This window comes from Helianthus annuus, chromosome 9, assembly GCF_002127325.2.
Source record: "Helianthus annuus cultivar XRQ/B chromosome 9, HanXRQr2.0-SUNRISE, whole genome shotgun sequence".
NCBI lineage: Eukaryota > Viridiplantae > Streptophyta > Magnoliopsida > Asterales > Asteraceae > Helianthus > Helianthus annuus.
Window position 1 is genome coordinate 42314815 of NC_035441.2, and position 23108 is coordinate 42337922.

Here is a 23108-nt window from a genome sequence, read left to right on the forward strand (position 1 = left end):
TCTATTTAGTTGTGAATGTTAAAAAATGGACCAGTTCGATTAATTAATGCGGCCGACCGAGTTATGACCCGTAAGAATTACATTCTTGGCAACGAACTAAAATCCACTTAACTGATTTAACTGGTAATTACGAACGATATGCGAAACGGATCATAATTATATTTATGATCATGAGCGGGTTTATATTATTACTAATCGATATTAATAATATAATTGTTTATCTTAATTAATAAACTTGTTGCGGGTATAAACTGAGAGATAGGTACATGAACCGGGTGAGACGGGTATACTCATCTCGCCACTTGTCGCACATGCACCCATCATACGCCACTTCTTGCACATGCACCCTTGCGTTGTCACTTGTCGCACATGCATGAACTCCTAGTCACTTGTCGCGCATGCACTCTTGCATCCCCACTTGTCGCACATGCATGAACTTCTCGCCACTTGTCCAATTTGTGCATGCATGTCCGCCACTTGGCAAGCATGCATGCATCTCCATACTCTATATATATGGATGCATAAGGTTGGATTAAGGTTTAGACACTTTGCACAAAAACTCTCAACAACACCCATATCGCCGCCGCCGGCCACTGCCGTCGCCGCCACCACCGCTACCCGACCTATACTCGCGTTTCGTTAGTTCGTGTAACTAGCACGTGTTTGTTGAATCTCGGTGTCTCAACCGGTTAGTTATTAACCGAGTTATATACTTCTCATCGGTAGTTAGATATCCTTATCATTGTGCTCGTATTTGCATGTAACCGGATCCTATCAGGTTTCGTTTATTGTTGATCACTCGTTTATTTCCCGTTGCGTTTTACTGATTAACTCGCTTAATTATTTGACTATTATTTATTGACCGAGTTTTGATAGATAAAATTTTTAACTGATCACACTGGAAACCCAAAAGTGAATACTGAATCTACTATTAGAAATATTGTGAATACACTATATGTAAATATATTGTATTCATTGATGAATGAATTATGATACTGGTGGGTTCAAATACATAGTCTCTTAAAACTGGAAAACTGTAGGAAAGGTATCGAACGGACTCCGATGAACTTATTCCGGAGACAATGAAATTGTCTCGTCGAACTTTGCAATCTTAGATTTTAGGTTTTCGTTTTTTGGATTTTTAGCTTTTAGATTATAGAATTTTTGTTTCAGATCATTGTGTATTTTTATTTGACCATTGTGTATTTTTATTTGACATTGTGTTTATTTGATTTTCGTCATTATGTTTTTTTTTCTTTTGCGATTCATTTTGTCTTTTTTTTTTCTCGGCATTGGGTTATATTACAATGTGTTGTGTTATATAGCAATCCAATGTGTCTTTGTATCATTTCCTATATTTAGAAGACTGTGTAGGATAACTTAATTGTTATGATATAATGTATTTTCATGCCTTTAAAATACCTAGGGAGGGGAGGTTTTGGGTTCGAGTCTCACAGACAACATGAATAAAGAAATTTGCCGTTAGAAAAATTACAATCACATAAAAGTTCATCATGGAGCAAACCCGACGGTTAAGTTGGTTATTATATTTTTGAACTAGATTATAACCTCGTGTGTTACACGAGTTGAATAAATGAATTTTAAATACTAAATAATAAAACAATATATCTTTAAAAACCTTATTTATTTCACGGGTTAAATAAATGTAATTTTATATATTAAATAATAAAAAGTTATATCTATAAAAACCATATATATTGTACGGGTTGAATAAATGTAATTTTATATACCAAATAATAAAAAAAGTAATATCTCTAAAACAATGTGTATTACGTGGGTTGAAAAATGTAATATTGTCTACCAAATAATAATAAAAAGTTATATCTTTAAAAACCCTTGTGTATTAGACGGATTGAATAAATATGATTTTACATACCAAATAATAAGAAAACTATATTTAAAAAAACGAATGGGTATACTCGATATGTAATAGATATAGTGATTGCGGAGATAATTATTGAAAAGAAGATACAGTGGTCAAACATGTTATTCAAGAAACAAAAAAGTAATAATTTGGGTAAAAGGAAACAAAAAATTATGGCTGTTATATGACACGTTAGGTAATATAAACAATAAAGATAATATGATATACAAAATCAAATAAATAATATTATAAATGAGAAATATACATTAAATTAAAATTAAATAATAATTATCTATAATTAAGTAGAAGAGATTATCTATAATTAATCAAAAGAGATTAAACTAAATAATAATTATCAATAAGAGATTAATATAAATAATATTTAATAAGATGGTTATCTATAAATAATAATTATCCATAAGAGATTATATTTAGTAGGCGGGTTATCTATAATTAATTAGAAGAGATTAAACTAAATAATAATTATCCATAAAAGATTAAACTAAATAATATTTAGGCTGCAGGGTGTGGGGGTCGTCCCCAGCCCGTCTCCCCTCCGACGCCGCAACATCCCCCATTTCCCCCACCGGCGTCGTCCTGCCCGTCCACCCTCCGACGATTGAGACGCCCCACTAGAAAACAAAACCATACTCATACACATATACATACAACTCATATATATATATATATATATATATATATATATATATATATATATATATATATATGAGAAGGATCCGTTAGGAACACCCTTTATTGCGAGAACCGCGAGAACCAATGTGAACTCAACAAAAAATACCTAAAAATAGCTAAAAAACACAAAATTTTTTTTTAATATTTTTTATCAAAAAATCGCTACTTTTAGTAGCCAATTTTTTTTTGTTTTAAAAATATATTTTTTGTTTAAAAATTAAAAAAAATTGCTACTAAAAGTAGCGATTTTAATGTAAAAAATCTTTTTTTTTATTTTTTTAGGTTTTTTGGGGGTTTAGTTTTTAGCATTTTAGCTTGGAGGAGGGGTGGGGGGGTGGGGGGGGGTTAGGTTTTTGGGGGGTGGGGGAGAGGGGTTTAATTTTTTTTTGAGGGGGGGGGGGGTTAGGTTTTTTTTTTTTTTTTTTTTTTTTGTGGTGGGGGGGGAGTGGGGGTTAGTTTTTTTTTTAGGGTTTTTTAGCTATTTTTTGGTTGTGTTCACATTGGTTCTCGCAATAAAGGTGGTTCTCGCATGAACCTTACCATATATATGTGTGTGTGTGTGTGTGTGTGTGTGTGTGTGTGTGTGTGTGTGTGTGTGTGTAGGGTAAGGTTCATGCGAGAACCACATTTATTGCGAGAATCGCGAGAACCAATGTGAACACAACCTAAAATAGCTAAAAAAACCTAAAAAGACCTAACCCCCCCCCACAAAAAAAAAAAAAAAAACCTAAACCCCCCTCCCCCAACCCTCAAAATCCTTGAACCCCCCCCCCCCTCCCCCAAGCTAAAATGCTAAAAACTAAACCCACAAAAAACCTAAAAAAATCAAAAAAACACACAAATTTTTTTTTAACATTTTTTACATTAAAATCGCTACTTTTAGTAGCCATAATTTTTTTTACAGTAAACTGTCATTTTGGTCCCTGTGGTTTGGGCACTTTTGCCATTTTAGTCCAAATCTCAAACTTTTTACATCTGGGTCCCTGTGGTTTCACTTTTATTGCCATTTCAGTCCAAAATCCAAAAACCCTCTATTTTGACTGTTGAAAGCTGATTATTTTGTCCTTTAGCGCAGGGGCATTTTGGTCATTCTGATTTATTCTTCTAATAAATTAAAACAAAATTAATTATATATTATATATTAAATATATAACTCTCTCTCTCTCTCTCTAAAACATAGATAAACTCCAATCTTCTTCTCTGCAAACCACATACACTACACCCTCTGCCACTCTCCTTCTCCGATAACCACACACCCACACCCAAATCACACTAGTAGCGGTGGCACGGTAACGAAATCAGGGGAGGAGAGAGAGAGAGAACCGGCGGAGCAGGTGAAGGAGGTGGTGGTTCTCCGATAACCACACACCCACACCCAAATCAGACCTAGCACCAAGGAGGAACTACGGCGGCGACATAGATCTCCGACAGTGGTGGAATGTTGTTTGAAGAGACAGATGAGCGAATTTATGAGGATAGCGGTAGGGGCTATAGTGTTTGCCCAGTCTTTTTGGGTGGAGGTGCTCACCGGATTGAGTTGCAGGTTCATCGGAAACCATTTTGGTCACCGGATTGGTGTGGCAGTTGTGGAGGTGGAGGAGATGGTGTTGTGATGTAAGAGAGAGAGGGGGGGCGGTGGTTACAGGGGGTGCGAGAGGGTGGTGGCAGGTGGTGGTGCTTGCCGAGATGGTGATGACGTGTCGTTTGTTGATTTTGTTCAGAAATCGAATCGGAGTCAAGTTACATTAGGTAATTTATCTTGTGTTTTTTGTCTATTTGTTTTTGTTTTTGTTGCATCTGCTATGATTTATGCAAGGTTACTTGAATCTGTGTTGGATTGGTTTTTGTTACTGAACTAGGGTTTTCAAAGTTTAAACTGTGCATTATCTGATTTGTGTCTTTGTGATGCCTTAAAATCTTTGTGAACTTTGATTAAGATCTTGAGGTTTTTCTGTGGAATCTGGGTCGAGGATGAAAGAGAGAGAGAGAGAGAGGGAGAGGAGAGAGACAAATCACATTATTTATGTTTAATCATAAATAGAAAAAGATTTAATTAATATTTAGTTATAATAATTCTAAAATGATCAAAATACCCCTGAGGGTAAGGATAAAACAGGGGGTTTTAATTTGGGGATTCTTGTCAAATTTCACTTTTGGACCAAAATGGCAACAAAATGCAAACCACAGGGACCCAGATGTAAAAAGTTTGAGATTTGGACTAAAATGGCAAAAGTGCCCAAACCACAGGGACCAAAATGGCAGTTTACTCTTTTTTTTAATATATATATTTTTTTGGCCACTAAAAGTAGCGATTTTTTATAAAAAATGTTAAAAAAAATTTTCTGTGTGTTTTTTAGCTATTTTTAGATATTTTTGATTGTGTTCACATTGGTTCTCGCAATAAAGGGTGGTTCCTAACGGATCCTTCTCCTATATATATATATATATATATATATATATATATATATATATATATATATATATATATTTTAGACTCATCCCTCATTTCCTTACCTCCATCCTCTTTACCCCATCCTCACACCCGATCTACGTGGCGCTTACGTGGCAGATCATCCTCCAAGATGGGTCACCACCATATCGCATAGCCTTAGTAGGAGGGTTATCTTTAAATAATAATTATTTATAAGAGACTGAGAAAATCAAAAGATACATAGCCTAATATGATGACAAGTGTCCCATAAATGGTTTCTTTATTATATAGTACTAGCGGTAAGAGCTGATGTGCACAAAATGCAACATATAAATTACATCAATTGTGGCTTAAAACTAACCCTTTTTTAGTACTAATGTTGGAAAAAGTGTGCTTTTGTCTTCCTTTTGTATTTTCAGGATTAAATGAGCTCAAAATAACGAAAGAAGCAAAAAGACAGCAAAATCTAACATAAATATAAGAAAAGGAACAAAAGTGACAAGCCCGACCCCCCGACAGCATCCTCCCAAGCAAAATAGAGAAGATAGAAGACTGAACACGCCCCGTGCTCAGCGAGCACGGGGCCGTGCCCAAGAAGCAGCAGAAAAGACAAACCTATAGAAGCTTCTACTGCCCACCACGAGGCTGTGCCCAGTGGACACGGGGGCGTGGTCAAGTTGCTGCAAGCGCATTTATTGTAATTGTGAATTACAATTAGTGAAGAGAGAGAGTGTCAGATGGACACGGCGCCGTGCCCAGCGGGCACGGGGCCGTGCCCGAGCTTCTGTTCAGCCTATAAATAGGAGTGTTTGGAGCTCTTGCAACTCATCCCTTGGCACACCACCTCTCTCACACTTCACCCACCACCCACCACCACCATAACACCATCATCCACCACCATCATCCATTGTCCATCATAGAGTGTGTGAGTCGTCTCGGGATCCAAAATTGATCGTAAGAGTTCTTGACAATCAAATGCCATGTTTGCCTAAGTCTCTTACATCATTTGGTGAAGACAAGTGTTTAGTGTAAGACTTTTTATTTTTAATCTTTTGCACTTTTTAATTGGTTTTGTATTAATGACTTTAATAATTAGTTTCTTATGTTGAAGGTGATTCTTCCTTATCGTCTGTCCGTAGTGTCTTGGCATTATTTTACTGTCTATATAAAATAAAAGATTTTCACCATTCATATCTCCACGGTCTATATGGAGATATGTTGGCTACCTGGTCGGGGGTTAAGGAAACGGTTTGGTAAGAGTCTTGCCATTGTTCAGTGTATAGATCCTGCAAAGGATCTGAGTCAAATTTAGTAGGACCTCCTTCAATACCCAAAGGTATTGGATGGCGGGGGTCCAAACTCTTTGATCCCCTCATAAGTCAAACTACTATTAAAACTTTAACCCAGTTACTTAGGACTGTATCCCTGCTGACTCAGACTACTTAGCTGAGGGTAACATCGCCTTCAAAAAAGGGGCCTACCACATTATGCATTAATAACTTAATTAATTATCTTTCAATAATCCGACCCTTTAGGATTGTATCCTTGCTGACTCAAACTACTGGGTTGAGGGTAACGTCGCCTTCAAAAGAGGGGCCTACTACAATAACTAAGATAATCTCTTAAACAAGTGCAAAAGTGCGAAAATAATCAAAGGTTACACTACACATGAGTCGGATCCAAGTGATTCATCTTGTCTATCTGTTTTTTATTTTTATTTTATTTTTCAGCATTTTAGTTAGTTTTATTTTCTTAGTTTAAAATCTTTTTCTAACATTTTGATTTGATTAGACGTTGAGGATAAACCGGTACTAAAAGCTCTTGTGTCCTTGGACGACCTCGGTATCTTACCAACACTATACTACGTCCACGATGGGTGCACTTGCCCATATGTGTGTTTAGTGTTAGTAAATATCGTGTTTTATAAATTTAAAACTTGGCTAAAAGTGTAAAAAGGGCTTAAAATATAACACACTTCACGCACATCAAGTTTTTGGCGCCGTTGCCGGGGACACAAGGATTTTAAGAAAGCTTAAAATCGACGGCCTAATCTGTTTTTCAAAACCTTTTTAAACCGCGCGCACATTTTTCTGCATTTTAGTTTAGTTTGCATTTACAGTAGCCTGAACACAGGGCCGTGTTGCATATTTTTAGTTAAACACCCAGATACAGAGTTTGAACACGGGGTCATGCTCATTGAACACGCCCCCGTGCTCAACGAGACCAGAAACTTTTATTAAAACGCCCAGATACAGACCCTGAACACGGGGTCGTGTCCACTGAACACGGGGCCGTGTCCAGCCTCTGCTTCCGTCTTTATTTTCTGTTTTCTGGTCCCGAGACTCGGTTGTGGTCTGTTGAGTGATTCTTATGGATCAATACTCAGGAGGCTACAACCACACCTATGAGGAGGATGATTATATTAGAGACTATTGCACTAATTGTGGTAACCCGCACTCGGTACAATATTGTAACTTATTTCAACCATCCACTTCATACACCTACTATGAGGAGCCCAGGTACGAGCCATCGACTTCATACACATCCTATGAAGACCAAAGGTATGAACCTTCTCCCTCATACTCATATTTTGATGAACCAAGGTATGAGCCTTCATACTCATACTTTGAGGAGTCAAGATATGAGCCACCACCTTCATACACTTATTATGAGGAACCATGGCGTGAACAACCCACCTCATATGAGTACTATGAGGAACAAAATTACGACCCTTATCCATCATATACTTATAATGAAGAACAATGGTGTGAACCATCTACTTCATATGGGTACTATGAGGTACCAAGGATCGAACAACCGGATTCAAGCTTTGAGGATCTCAATCCCTTCTCTATCAACGAAGTGACCGATAGGATATTAGAACACATTAAAACTATCGAACGTTGCATAAAAGAATCTCGCGCAAGGGAAGAGGAGTCCCGTGCGAGAGAAGAATTAAATAAAGAAACGATAGTTAAAGAGTTAAAAATGGAAGAACAAATAAGTGAAAAACCGACGCATGAGCTAAACAACGAAAAAGGTGAGGCCGATAACGTTAAAATTCAAGAAGAGTCTAATTTTGAAGAAATAAATCTCTTGTCACCTTCTTTCGAAAATCATTGTTTAGTACCAACTCATGCTAAGTTTTTAAAAGAGCTAAACACTAACACTAAAATTGGAGAAATGGTAAGTGTTAAGTTAACTAATGATCAAACTTCACTAATAAAAAGAGACCCTTTTGAAATTAACATTACACCGGTTCCATGTTTTTTTTTTTCAAAATTCATTTATTAGTAATGTCACCATTGATAAAGACCTTTGTGTTAACATAATGCCTAACTACATTTTCGAGAAATTAAGTATTAGTGATTTTGCTCCAATTCAAATACCCATTTTTCTATCCAATCGGAAAGTAATAAAATCAATCGGTGTAGTGGAGGACGTCTTGGTTCAAACAAATCAGATGGTTATCCCAACCAACTTTGTCATCCTCGATGACACTCCTCTAGTGTTGGGAAGACCTTTTGTAAAAACTTATGAAGCTTTGAAAAACCGGAAGGTTAATAATTTACCTCTTCAATTAGGGGCATTCAAAAGGAGCATAGATCTTGAGCGTTCAATGAAATATCCTTTTGGCAATAATGACCCCCTAATTGAAGATGAAGATGAGCCACCCGATATAAGTGAAAAGATTGACCACTTTGTTTAAGAAGAGGTCGCCATAGAACAAACCTTTAAAGTTCTTGATCTAGATGAGCCCCAAAATAAGGAGTCTCCTAAAGACCCACCCCTTGAGCTCAAAGAACTCCCAAAAGGTTTGGAATATGCTTTTCTAGACAAAGATGGTAAATCACCTGTAATTATTTCGTCTAAATTAAATAGTGTAGAAAAAGAAAAATTAATTAGACTTTTGAAAAAACATAAAAATGCGATCGCTTGGAAGCTTGTAGATATAAAAGGAATAAGTCCTTCCATGTGCACGCACAAAATTCTAATGAATGATGACTACAAATCAGTAATACAACCACAAAGAAGAGTAAATCCAAATGTTCAAGAAGTGGTTAAAAATGAGGTCATCAAAGTCCTTGACACCGGACTTATTTATCCTATCTCAGATAGTCCATGGGTAAGTCCCGTCCAAGTAGTCCCAAAGAAAGGAGGTATGACGGTAATAACTAATGAAAAGAATGAATTAATACCAACAAGAACCGTCACAGGATGGAGAGTTTGTATAGACTATAGACGATTAAATGAAGCAACAAGAAAAGACCACTTTCCTTTGCCCTTCATTGATCAAATGTTAGAACGACTATCCGGTCATAAATTTTACTGTTTCTTGGATGGTTTTTCAGGTTACTTCCAGATTCCAATAGCACCTGAAGACCAAGAAAAGACAACTTTCACATGCCCCTATGGAACTTTTGCTTATTGGCGCATGCCATTTGGTCTATGTAATGCACCTGCAAAATTCCAGCGTTGCATGGTGGCCATTTTCCATGATATGATAGAAAAGACAATGGAAGTCTTCATGGATGACTTTTCTATCTTTGGAGATTCATACGACCAATGACTCGATAACCTCGAACGAATGCTATCCCGATGTGAGGAAACTAACCTCGCCCTTAACTGGGAAAAATCTCATTTCATGGTAACAGAGGGAATAGTACTCGGTCACAAGATCTCGAGCGAAGGAATGGAAGTTGATCGAGCAAAAATAGACACAATTTCTCGATTACCTCCACCCTCCTCTTTTAGAGCAATCAGAAGTTTCTTAGGGCATGCCGGATTTTATAGACGATTTATCAAAGACTTTTAAAAAATTTCAAGACCTCTAACGAAATTACTTGAAAAAGATGCGTCTTTCATCTTTGACAAGGATTGCAATCAAGCATTTCTAACCCTCAAGGAAATGCTAGTCAATGCACCTATCATGATAGCGCCCGATTGGAAATTACCTTTCGAAATCATGTGTGATGCAAGTGACTTTGCCGTTGGAGCAGTCTTGGGACAAAGAAAAGAAAAGCATTTCCACCCAATTTATTATGCTAGTAAAACACTTAATGATGCACAAGAAAATTACACAACTACTGAAAAAGAATTACTAGCTGTGGTATTTTCTTTTGATAAATTTCGTTCTTACCTTGTTCTTTCTAAGACTATAGTCTATACAGATCATGCAGCTATCCGATACCTTTTCAAGAAACAAGACGCAAAACCCCGTTTGATCAGGTGGATTCTACTCCTCCAAGAATTTGATATTGAAATCAAAGACAAAAGAGGAGCAGAAAACACAGCAGCAGATTATCTTTCACGCCTAGAAGACCCAGCTTTGGAGGCAACCAGGGACGAGCAAATAAACGAAAAATTCCCAATAGAGTCCTTGGAAATGGTGGAGTATCGACAAGAACCATGGTATGCCGACTACGCTAACTACTTAGCTAGCGGTATAGTCACCAAAGGATGGCCACATCACCAAAGAAAGAAATTCTTTGCTGATGTAAAGCACAACTTTTGGGAAGACCCTTATCTTTTCAAAATGTGTGCTGACCAACTCATCCGAAGGTGCGTACATGGCAACGAAGCACGAAGAATTCTCCGCCATTGTCATGAAGGTCCATATGGAGGACATCATGGTGCCGCTAGTACCGGACGAAAGGTATTTGATTCAGGATTTTATTGGCCAACCATTTACAAAGATGCGCAAAATCTTGTCAAGACATGTGATGCTTGCCAAAGATCAGGTAATATTTCTTCCAAAAACGAAATGCCACAGAATGGCATTCTCGTTTGTGAAATTTTTGATGTGTGGGGACTCGATTTCATGGGACCTTTCCCACCGTCAAAAGGAAACAAATATATACTTGTAGCAGTCGATTACTTGTCAAAATGGGCAGAGGCCGAAACACTTCCAGCGAATGATGGAAGAGTAGTGGTAAGATTTCTAAAAAAATTATTCTCTCGTTTTGGAATACCTAAAGCATTAATAAGTGATAGAGGTACCCATTTTTGCAATCATCAACTCGAAAAAATCTTAACAAGATATGGGGTCTATCACCGGGCCCCAACAGCATATCACCCTCAAACAAACGGACAAGCCGAAGTGACTAATAGAGGTTTAAAACGAATACTTGAAAAAACCGTAGGTTTAAATAAAAAGGAATGGGCCGATAAATTAGATGATGCTTTATGGGCTTTTCGAACTGCTTATAAAACCACCATAGGCACAACCCCATATAAGCTCGTCTATGGAAAAAGTTGCCATTTGCCAGTAGAAATAGCTCACAAAGCCTACTGGGCAATAAAAAATGTAAACTTAGATTTAGAAATTGCAGGTAAAAATCGATTTTGTCAAATAAATGAATTAGACGAGCTAAGGAATTATGCATACTCTAACTCAAAAATTTATAAGGAAAGAATGAAAAATTTAAACGACAGATACATTAAACCTAATGAATTTTGAGTAGGAGATCTGGTTCTATTGTTTAATTCACGACTTCGATTATTTCCGGGTAAACTAAAATCTAGGTGGTCAGGACCTTTTTCCATCACCCATATTTTCCCTCACGGTGCAGTAGAAATTAAATCTCGAAATGGAATTCCATTCAAAGTCAATGGCCAACGGCTAAAGCTCTATCGAGGATCCATTGAGGATGAAGAGGAAGAGATCTCGCTCCAAACGGTTGACGAATAAAAGGCATCCACATCATACCTGGTATGTTACGAATAAGTGGGTAAACATCGAAATCAGTAAGTTTTCTAACCAACTTTTTGGGAAAACCGGGCACTCACACGAGAACTAAAAAAAATTCAAAACTTTGCTCGGCACGGGGCCGTGTCCGCGTAACTGTCGGGATAAAAACCCTCTTTTCACAACAGTTACACCATTCCACACGCCTCGTTTCCCCGAAAAACGCTATGGTCCAGACGATTTTCCGCAGATTTTCGACGTCTCCTATCATTCTAACAACATCAAGGTATGATTCTATCATCATTAGTAGTTAGATTAGTTACTTGAATGTAGTTAAAACATCAAAAATTTGGGAAAAAAATCTAGGGTTCTTGAAGTTCATCGGGATCAAACCTCAAATTTTTGCAATAATCTGTTAGCATTAGTTTAGATTAGTGTAATGTTAAGTAAATACACTTGTATTGTTGATAGATTTGCCCAATTTCTCATGAAAACCCCAAACCCTTGTTTTTGAACCGAAAAAGATAAAATTGAAGGGGTAAACGGTTTGTTTTGGGAAAAACGGCACTTGGGGTTTCATTTTCGGGGGAAACCGCACCTACTTGGCCAAAAATTTTCAGATTTTCGGGACCGGGTCGAAAAATGAAGTTTTTGAGTAACAGACGCCTGGACATGGGGTCGTGCCCGCTGAGCACGGGGCCATGTCCAGCTCTCTGTTTGCAGTTTCTTTCGAAAATCTCATTGTTTCGTGCTAACTTTTGGTGTATTCTTTCAGATGTCGCAGAAGTTCACAAGATTTAACGCAAATGAGCTCGATGCTAGGGCTAGATATGACATACTTCAAACAAGACCCGAAGTATACCCAAGGCAAGCATGCACGGACCTCTTAGCCATGGTGAACCAACTTGACCGGTTCAACAACCTCGTTATCGGACCACTAAGGATTGCCCTAACCACTCAACTTCGATCTATACACGAGTGCACTTTGGAGTTCTACAGTACCTTCACCTTCACTTCAAGGTGTGACCCGTTTGACAATGAGGGGGTTGCATTTCGATGTGGCGGAACTAGGTACTCGATCTCTATGGCGCAATTTGGGGTAATAGTGGGGCTATATTCATAAGAGGATTCGGGAAATGAAGAAAACACCGGGGGAATGCGAGAGTTGGACGAAAACGCCCGCCAAGGCGCATGGGCTCAGATTGGTGACGGGTTCTACAATCCGAGCAGCACTAAGAGTACTAAGCTGAGGGATCCGGTTTATCGCTACATTCATAGGCTCCTCACTTACTCTCTTAGTCAAAGACATGACAACAGCGGAGTTGTTGGGTTGAGAGATTTGGTAGTCCTTCACTGCATTCACAACCGAAGACCCCTCGATGTCCCATTCCTCCTACTCCGGAACATGCATCATAACCGGCTTGCCCATGCACCAACCCCTATCTTCTATGGGGGATGGGTGTACCGCCTCTTCAAGCACTTCACGCGCATACCTAGGTCTTTCGAAAGGAGCCCATGGTCAGGACGGGTGGATGTGCACATTTGTCGCGCCATGAACCTAATCTATGAGGCGGAAGACGGATCGGTAAGCTTTCAGAGGATGCAAGGCCATGCATGGAACCTGAAAGAGGCGCTAGTCCTTCTCGCTCCACCTCCCCAATACCAGTACCAACCCCACGGTGATCCGGGGCAGTCCTCCTCACAAGGAGGTGGTTTTCCTAACTTTCAGAGTTTACATGATCTTTTGCAGGAAAACCTTATGTGCACTAGGAACACCTACAACCTTGCCAACAACACATACCACCGGGTCGGAGCAATTGAAAGAAACATCACCGATATCCAAGATGACATCGGGAGCATCCGGGAGTATATGGCAGGGCATGGGGTGGGAGGTGACGACAGTGATGAAGACATGGACTAGGCGGGTGGAGTAGGAATAGGAGCGGCTGGTTGGTGATCCCACAGGTTAAATTCCCTTTCTATCGAACGATTTCCGGCCTGCGTGCCGAAGTGTTGAACAATTTACTTTTCCTAACTTATTTTTATTTTCTACTTTTGTTTTTGTTTTTAACTCGATGGTTTGGATGTTTGATTTGGTAATTTAGGACGTTTGGTATTGTTTGGTGTGGTATTTAGTGATAAAACAGGTACAAACAAGGCTTAGAGTGCTAAACATTAGTACTACTAAAGCCAGGACAGGAAAACTGGAGAAAGAAACCTGTTTTTCAGCCTTGCAGACAGTCCACACGGGGTCGTGTCCGGCCGACACGCCCCCGTGCCCACCTCCCAGACCTGTTGTTTGTTTAATTTCTGCAGATTTTTGCCAGACACGGGGTCGTGCTCAGCCAACACGCCCCCGTGTCCATCTTCTGTAAGTTTTCGTTACTGGCAGTTGAACACGGGGTCGTGTCCAACCGACACGGGGCCGTGTCCAGGATGCCAGTAACATAAAATTTTGCTTTTAGCACTATTTTACACATTCAATCAACCTAAAAACTTATTTTTGGGACACATTGAGGACAATGTGTAATTTAAGTGTGGGGGATGCTAAAACCTTGAACTTTGCAAGTCCTAATAACAAGCCTTACACAAAACTCTATTGGAACCGCTAATCACCCCAAATTTTTTCAAAAAAATTTTCATTTTTTTCTTGTCTAAGTTTAAGTTGGGAATTCAAGTTCTAACAAGGTTATATTTTTACAAGTTTACAACTGATAGCGTCGTGATAAAAAGAACCAACATAAGAAAATTACGAAAAGGCATGACAAACTTAGTTAAAATTTGATTATATATACTTGATCACATAAAAACCCTTTCCCACAAAAGTGAGTTTTGAGCCTTTAACGAGCATACAAATATATATCTTTACACTAAATGCTCATTTTTCATTTCTTGTGTGAATAGCCGCTTGGTTCGTATGACTCTAGAACTTGCCACAACAATACATTCCCGGTCCTTACCAACTTAAACCCGAGTAAGTAAATGATGGAGGCATTAGGACTAACTCTTTTTCTTTCTACACCACTATTTTTCATTTTTTTACCACCTACCCAAAATCCCCCTAGTTAACCCCTTTGAGCCTAAACCTTTTCATTTCTTAACCCAAAACCATCACCCTTTTTACCCACCTAACCCTTTTTATTTTTAAACCCTTTATTTTAGTAACAACGTTCGGTTTTCTAAATGACGCTTCCTTATCAATATATATATATATATATATATATATATATATATATATATAGGGGACCGCTAGAATGAGAACCACCTCGAGTTGTAAGAACCGCGAGAACCACATCGTACGGGGCGAGGTGGACCAATTTTTTTTTCAAAAACGTAGATGCATGTATTATAAACACATTCGTAAAAAAAATTAAAAAAAAATGTCGTGCGTGTAGTTTTTTACACCACAAGTTTGTGGTTTACGAGTTCCGTAAATTTACGGAACTCGTAAACCACAAACTTGTGGTGTAAAAAACTACACGCACGACATTTTTTTAAAAATTTTTTTTTACGAATGTTTTTATAATACATGCATCTACGTTTTTGAAAAAAAAAATTGGTCCACCTCGCCCCGGATCAAGTAGTTCTCGCGGTTCTTACAACTCGAGGTGGTTCTCATTCTAGCGGCCCCCTATATATATATATATACATATATATACATATATATACATATATATATATACATATATATACATATATACATATATATACATATATATACATATATATACATATACATATACATATATATATATATATATATATTTTGATGAAACCAAATAAACAAACAAGTTCATCAAAAATAACCTTGTTTGAAACAAGTGGTTCATAAAAATAAAATAAAAATGTAAAAAATAAAAAGTCTTTTAAAAACCGACGTTTGTTACGCTTTTCGCCCTCTTTACTAACCACTAACCCAACCACCCACCTTTAGCCCAAGCCTAACCCTTCACCCATGTATAGTTAAAAAGGAGGAGGATTGATTGCTTGGCAAGCTTATGGTAGGAGTAAGTTCCATGCCGCTCTCGAGAGATTCACTACAAAATACACCTTCGGCCGAGTGTTGAGTGATTCCCCCGTGAGGTATGTGAACTTGTATATAAATGAAATTTTAAAGAGGTATGTTATGCCCTAATAAATAATTTATCCTATGAAACGTTTTTAATAAATCATGACGAATAGGATTGTAAATAAATAAAAATAAAACGCAAATAATCTTGGAATTCCCGACACTCTATGACAAGCCCAAAAACTTTCTCTTCTACCCATTCCATTTGGGAGTGAATAAAGCCACATTATAAAGAGTTTTGCTTGAGGACAAGCAAAGATTCAGGTGTGGGGGTATTTGATGTGCACAAAATGCAACATATAAATTACATCAATTGTGGCTTAAAACTAACCCTTTTTTAGTACTAATGTTGGAAAAAGTGTGCTTTTGTCTTCCATTTGTATTTTCAGGATTAAATGAGCTCAAAATAACGAAAGAAGCAAAACGACAGCAAAATCTAAGATAAATACAAGAAAAGGAACAAAAGTGACAAGCCCGACCCCCCGACAGCATCCTCCCAAGCAAAACAGAGAAGACAGAAGACTGAACACGCCCCGTGCTCAGCGAGCACGGGGCCGTGCCCAAAGCACCAGAAAAGACAAACCTATAGAAGCTTCTACTGCCCACCACGAGGCCGTGCCCAGCGGACACGGAGGCGTGGTCAAGTTGCTGTAGGCGCATTTATTGTAATTGCGAATTACAATTAATGAAGAGAGAGAGTGTCAGATAGACACGGGGCCGTGCCCAGCGGGCACGGGGCCGTGCCTGGGCTTCTGTTCAGCCTATAAATAGGAGTGTTTGGAGCTCTTGCAACTCATCCCTTGGCACACCACCTCTCTCACACTTCACCCACCACCCACCACCACCATAACACCATCATCCACCACCATCATCCACCACCATCATCCACCACCATCATCCATTGTCCATCATAGAGTGTGTGAGTCATCTCGGGATCCAAGATTGATCGTAAGAGTTCTTGACAATCAAAGGCCATGTTTGCCTAAGTCTCTTACATCACTTGGTGAAGACAAGTGTTTAGTGTAATACTTTTTATTTTTAATCTTTTGCACTTTTTAATTGATTTTGTATTAATGACTTTAATTACTAGTTTCTTATGTTGAAGGTGATTCTTCCTTATCGTTTGTCCGTGGTGTATTGGCATTATTTTACTGTCTATATAAAATAAAAGATTTTCACCATTCATATCTCCACGGTCTATATGGAGATATGTTGGCTACCTGGTCGGGTGTTAAGGGAACGGTTTGGAAAGAGTCTTGCCATTGTTAAGTGTATAGATCCTGCAAAGGACCTGGGTCAAATTTAGTAGGACCTCCTTCAATACCCAAAGGTATTGGATGGCGGGGGTCCGAACTCTTTGATCCCCTCATAAGTTAAACTACTATTAAAACTTTAACCCAGCTACTTAGGACTGTATCCCTGCTGACTCAGACTACTTAGCTGAGGGTAACGTCACCTTCAAAAGAGGGGCCTACCACATTATGCATTAATAACTTAATTAATTATCTTTCAATAATCCGACCCTTTAGGATTGTATCATTGCTGACTCAAACTACTGGGTTGAGGGTAACGTCGCCTTCAAAAGAGGGGCCTACTACAATAACTAAGATAATCTCTTAAACAAGTGTAAAAGTGCGAAAATAATCAAAGGTTACACTACACACGAGTCGGATCCAAGTGATTCATCTTGTCTACCTGTTTTTATTTTTATTTTATTTTTCAGCATTTTAGTTAGTTTTATTTTCTTAGTTTAAAATCTTTTCTAACATTTTGATTTGATTAGACGTTGAGGATAAACCGGTACTAAAAGCTCTTGTGTCCTTGGACGACCTCGGTATCTTACCAATACCATACTACGTCCACGATGGGTGCACTTGCCCATATGTGTGTTTAGTGTTAGTAAATATCATGTTTTATAAATTTAAAACTTGGCTAAAAGTGTAAAAAGGGCTTAAAATATACATCTAAAATATAACACACTTCACGCACATCAGAGCCGTGTGCAAACACGAGTGTTTTTTAGAAAATTATGCATAACACATTTTAATAGAAAGTATATATAGGTATATAGATATTGTACCAAAACGTGTTATCTATTATTGCTAAAAAAACAACTATAAACATAGATCATCGGTTAATATATCAGATACAGACGATTATTTCCATTCTCTTATTCAAAAAAGATAGTATCCACCCATTGACAATGTAAATTGTTTATAGACGTAAGTACATATAAAAGATGTCTAACAAACTTAATAAAATTCAAATACAACTTAAGTTTTAACAAACATTAACTAAGAACACACAATCACCTGCCTAAACAACTTTCATCAAACCTCAATCAAGAGTTTGTTACGCAGCAACATGTCCTTTGCTACATGTTGTGTCCTGGTTAAATATGCTACTGGAGACAATGTCACAGCTGCTGATCCAACAATGTCCCTATACAACAGATGATACCAAAACCCTTCTTTATTACTAATTTTTTTTCTCATCAACATCTCCCTGATTTGTCCTTTGAATTGTAGTTCAAAGTCCTGGGAGAACATGTCTTCTTCATCGTCCTTTTCAAGTTGAAGGTCCAACAAATCTTAGAGATTGTATGCATTCAAATTATATGCACTATCCATTTTAATCTCTTCAATACTAGCATCTGATCTAATCAAAGTCAATACTTGGGTTTTTGAGCATAACATCCACGTTACTATTTTTGGATCAGTTGGTTTCTTGGGAAAAGAATTATTGAAGATGAGTTTGGTGATTGTGGTCTGCTAACTAAATTTGCAATGGATTTAGATAAAGCAGATGATGAGAGAAGGTTTTTCATAGTATGGATCTTTTGAGACAGAACAACAGTTGTAGGATAGACTGGGTTTTAAAGAACATTTGGATCTTCAGATCTATTTGTAGGTCTCAACTATCTTCAGTTTAGACCATCTGGCAATGGATCTAGCTGAACCATAACCAGCAGCCACAAGCTCTACTCTCATTCTTTTAAACTTCAATGCCTCATCTGAATCCAATGTTTTGACTTTCTTTCAATTAGGTGGAGCTGGCTTTACCAGATGATCATTGCGCATTTTTGTGATTCTGTCGAATTCTTCTCTAAGAGCATCTGCTGACCAGTCTTTGAATTGATCTTTGGTTGCATTATATGGTTTGTACTTCATAATGTGTCCAACATAATCATCCCTCAATTGCCTCTCAGACATGGATTTACTCAGGTCCCTAGCATAGTCTTCAAGTTTTATGACTTTGCTAAGCTGAAATAATAAGAACCTCTAGTATTCCCTGTCATCAATCCCTATGCTATTCTCTCTTGCTATAACCTCAGCCTGTGATACTTTTAATTTCAGATACTCATCTAAGTTTTGAGGCTTCTTATAGCCATAAAGAGATGGGAAGGATCTTTTAGATGGATCCTCTATTGTGAAGAATGATTAAATTTCACCTTTAACAATGACTAACTCCAGAGGATATTGAGCTTCCAGAGGAATGACTGATGGTAGTGTAGCAAATGGAAGAGATGAAGTAGGTTCTCTGGGTGTAAATGACGAGGATGAACTGTTTTGAATGGAGGCAGATGATACAGGGATTGCTGGCTTAATCTCCTCATCATCTTCTAACACAATATGTGTTTTTCTCTTACGTGTGGACATGATTTCTGGTGAAGGGGAACGTTTTGGTAGTGAAGATGAACGTATGGGAAATCTTTGTGACGTTGGAGGTGGTTGGATTGTGGTTGGTGTAGTGAAAATGATCATGGCAGATATTTGACAAACTTCTGCTGAAACAACTGGTGTCTCGGCAGCTGTTTGGTTAACCTCCGCTGATACTTTTGTTGTATCAGCATCTATTAGGTGAATTGGTGATGATGCTGTTGAATCTATTTTCTCGTTTTTTGTGGTGATTTTTCTGCAGAAGATTTGGATTTAGTTTTTTTTTTTTTGGTAAAGGAGCACATTTTGGTGGTGAAGGTGAATGTGTGGGAAGTCTTTTAGATGTTGGATGTGCTTGCAATGTTGTTGGTGTGGTGAAAATGAGCTTGGCAGAAGTTTGACAAACTTCCGCTGAAACAACTGTTGTCTCAGCAGCTGTTTGGCTAACATCTGCTGATACTTTTGTTATATTAGCGTCTATTGACAGAATGGGTGATGATGGTGTTGAAGCTATTTTCTCCTTCTATTATGGTGGTTTTTTTTGGAGAAGGTTTGGATTTAGGTTCAGCAGAGGATACAATTTCTGTAGGATTAGTAGTGCTTTCCTTTGTATCTTGCTTCTTCTGCTTTTCTAAAACTTTTCTTCACTTTTCTGGTTTAGGATTTCATCAATCCTTTCAGCTTCTGAAGCTTTTGCAGAAGATTTTTGTTCAGCTGACTCTGGCTGTTGTTGCACCTTTGGTTTTGATTTAGCTTTTGAATCTGGTGACAACTTTCTCAGTGAATCTTTCTCCCCCTTTTTGGCATCATCATCATCATCATCTTTCTCAAAGATTGATCTAGGGGTGGAGCCAGTAAGTTTGAACATATGTTCCTTAATGTTCATAACGTCCGCTTGTGTGTCTTTATACCTAGTATCAACCATATTTCTGATAAATTCCAAACTGAAATTGTGGTTACTTTCAGCCAAATTCCTCTGAGCTTGAAGGATGGGTCGCATAGAATTCCAAAGCTCATTGGCAATTTGCTGTGTGGTAGGTTGACTTTTAAAAAGCTCTATCATCTGCTTCAACAATTCTTTCATTTCAGCAACATTTGTTTCAATGGTAGACACTATAACCGTCAAATACTTATAACTTAATTCATCGCCTATTTTAATAGGATCATCTGAATTTCCACCTGTAGTGGTTGTATTTGTTTTGATAATAGGAGAAGACTCCATATCATCAGAAACAAATGCCCCTTTTTCTTGGTTCTGGGGACTTCCTACTAAAGCAGAGATTACAGTTTTTGAGAATTTTGAATTCGAGACGGCAGTGGTAGAAGCTCGATTTAGGGATGAAACAGCGTTTATATAGAGAGAAAAAGTGAAGGCTGACGTGGCAGTAGTTATAAATATCTGATGGCTAAGATCTGTCCACGTAAGAACCTCTCTTGTGACAACAGATGAGAGTTCTTTGGAAACCTCTGTTGGCCGACTACAGAAGTTGGGAACAGTGTGAGTCAAACAGTCGTTAGATAAACAAAAGTTATGAGAATAGATGATAACTTTCAGCAGTGTTTTTTACTTTCAGCTAACATCTGTCCACGTCAGAACCTCTCTTGTGATAATGGATGACAGTCAGTAGTGTAGTAAATCAACAGTCATTAGGATAAACAGAAGTTATGACAACAGACGGTACCTTTCAGCAGTGGATGTATTTTTAGGCAAGCAGAGGTTTCAAAAACAGGTGTTTTCAACAGTTGTAACTCAACAGTCGTTAGTCTAACATTTGCTATTAGTCTAACCACTGTTAGTATGAAAACCTCTGTTCAGCATTTTAAGATTGAGTAACATCTATTGTTCGGTAACATCTGTTGGTCCATAGCAGACATTTGCATCTTCAGACATTTATTCAACAGCAAATGCTCTCTTTTGTCAGACTTTAGCTACAACAGACCTTTTACAACAGCAAATATTGACTCTTTGTAATTTGGTCTTACCGCAAATTCTTCCAAAAAACTGTTATTGATGAACAAATATTCTAGTTTATTTTGTATTTACAATCATCTGTTCAGCTTTAAACCAACCTTTAATCCTTTTAAACCTCTGTTGACTAACAAACATCTGTTCAGACATAATTCAACATCAACATAATCTAAATCAAACCCAGAGACAATTACACATCAACATCAATCTGCAATCCTTAGATGTTATTCAAAATTATATAAAAATACTTAGGAATGACTGAAATAATTAAAATGAATATGCGACAACAAAGATTAATAGTATTATAAATTATTCATTTATTCAGCAGTGGTAAACCAACAGTCGTTAGGATACACAGTTGTTTCATAAGAATGTTCGAATATATGATAACAACAGTATGCTTATACAAAGGTCTACAATTACAATGTTCACATACTGTGCAACATCTAATCTAATGGACTAACAAACTCCCAACATCTGCTATTAACCTAACCACTGTTACTATAAAAACCTTTTGTTGACTCAACATATTTTGATTATCATATGTTTTTTTAACATCTGGTCTCCCATATAGACCTTTCCTTCTTCAATCTTTCATCATCAGCAGATGCTCTCTTTTATCAGACTTTAACTACAACAGACCTTTTACAACTCCAAATATTGACTCTTTGTAATTTGCAGGAGCAAATTCTTCAAAAAACTGCTATTAATGATCAAATTTTATACCTTGTTTTATCTTTGCACTCATCTGTTCACCCTTAAACCAACCCTTGATCCTATTAAACCTCTGTTGACTTACCAAACATCTGTTCACACACAATTCAACATCAACATAATCTAAATCAAACTCAAACACTAAATAAGTAAAAGTAAATGCAACAACAAAGATTCATAAAATTAAAATTTATTCATTTATTTATGACATTAAAAGACCAATAATTACATAACATACTGAACAACAAAACTTTCAAATCTAACAATAACAACAAGAATTAAGAAATTTTAGCTTCAACTCCATCGATAGCTGAACCTCTCGATGTATGCCCTTCAGCATCGCCATGAACTCCACGTCTCTATCACCGCACTCAATATTACAGACAACACAAAGCTCACGAACCAAAGTTGAAGGCATCCGCACCAGATTTCTGGAAACCTGCTCTCTCGTGAACAGGCCAACTTGCAGTCCATTAAAGCATCTCTTCAGCTCTCGAAGAGTAGCCCTATCCTCATACACCTGTTCCTCAATTTGCCTGATAAAATGCTGCTTTAAATCATATGATTTTGCAAAAGTGTATGATGCCATTTCAACAAACTATATTACTCAAGTGATGTGAAAGTATTGTGACAACTACCACTTTTCGGTAACTTTCTTACACTTAAAGTACTCAATTTTAGCTACATTTTTATGCATTTTGAACACCCGAACTGCGTATTTCATGACATAAACTTAGAATACTCATGGAATACTTACTTATGATGCACATGATCCATTTTTATTAAATACATTTGAAACAGTTTAAACAATGCATCGAAACTACTAGAAAACTAGTATTCAGACGAAAACGCAGGATCCGCAGAAACTATCTAAACGACATCTTTAGGACTCAGAAGAAAGTCCAACAACTAATATACATTAAACCCTAACTAGGAATGCAAGGGTTTGATTTAAAACCTTTCTGAAGTCCGATAACACTAAAAACTACCCGAAAAGCAC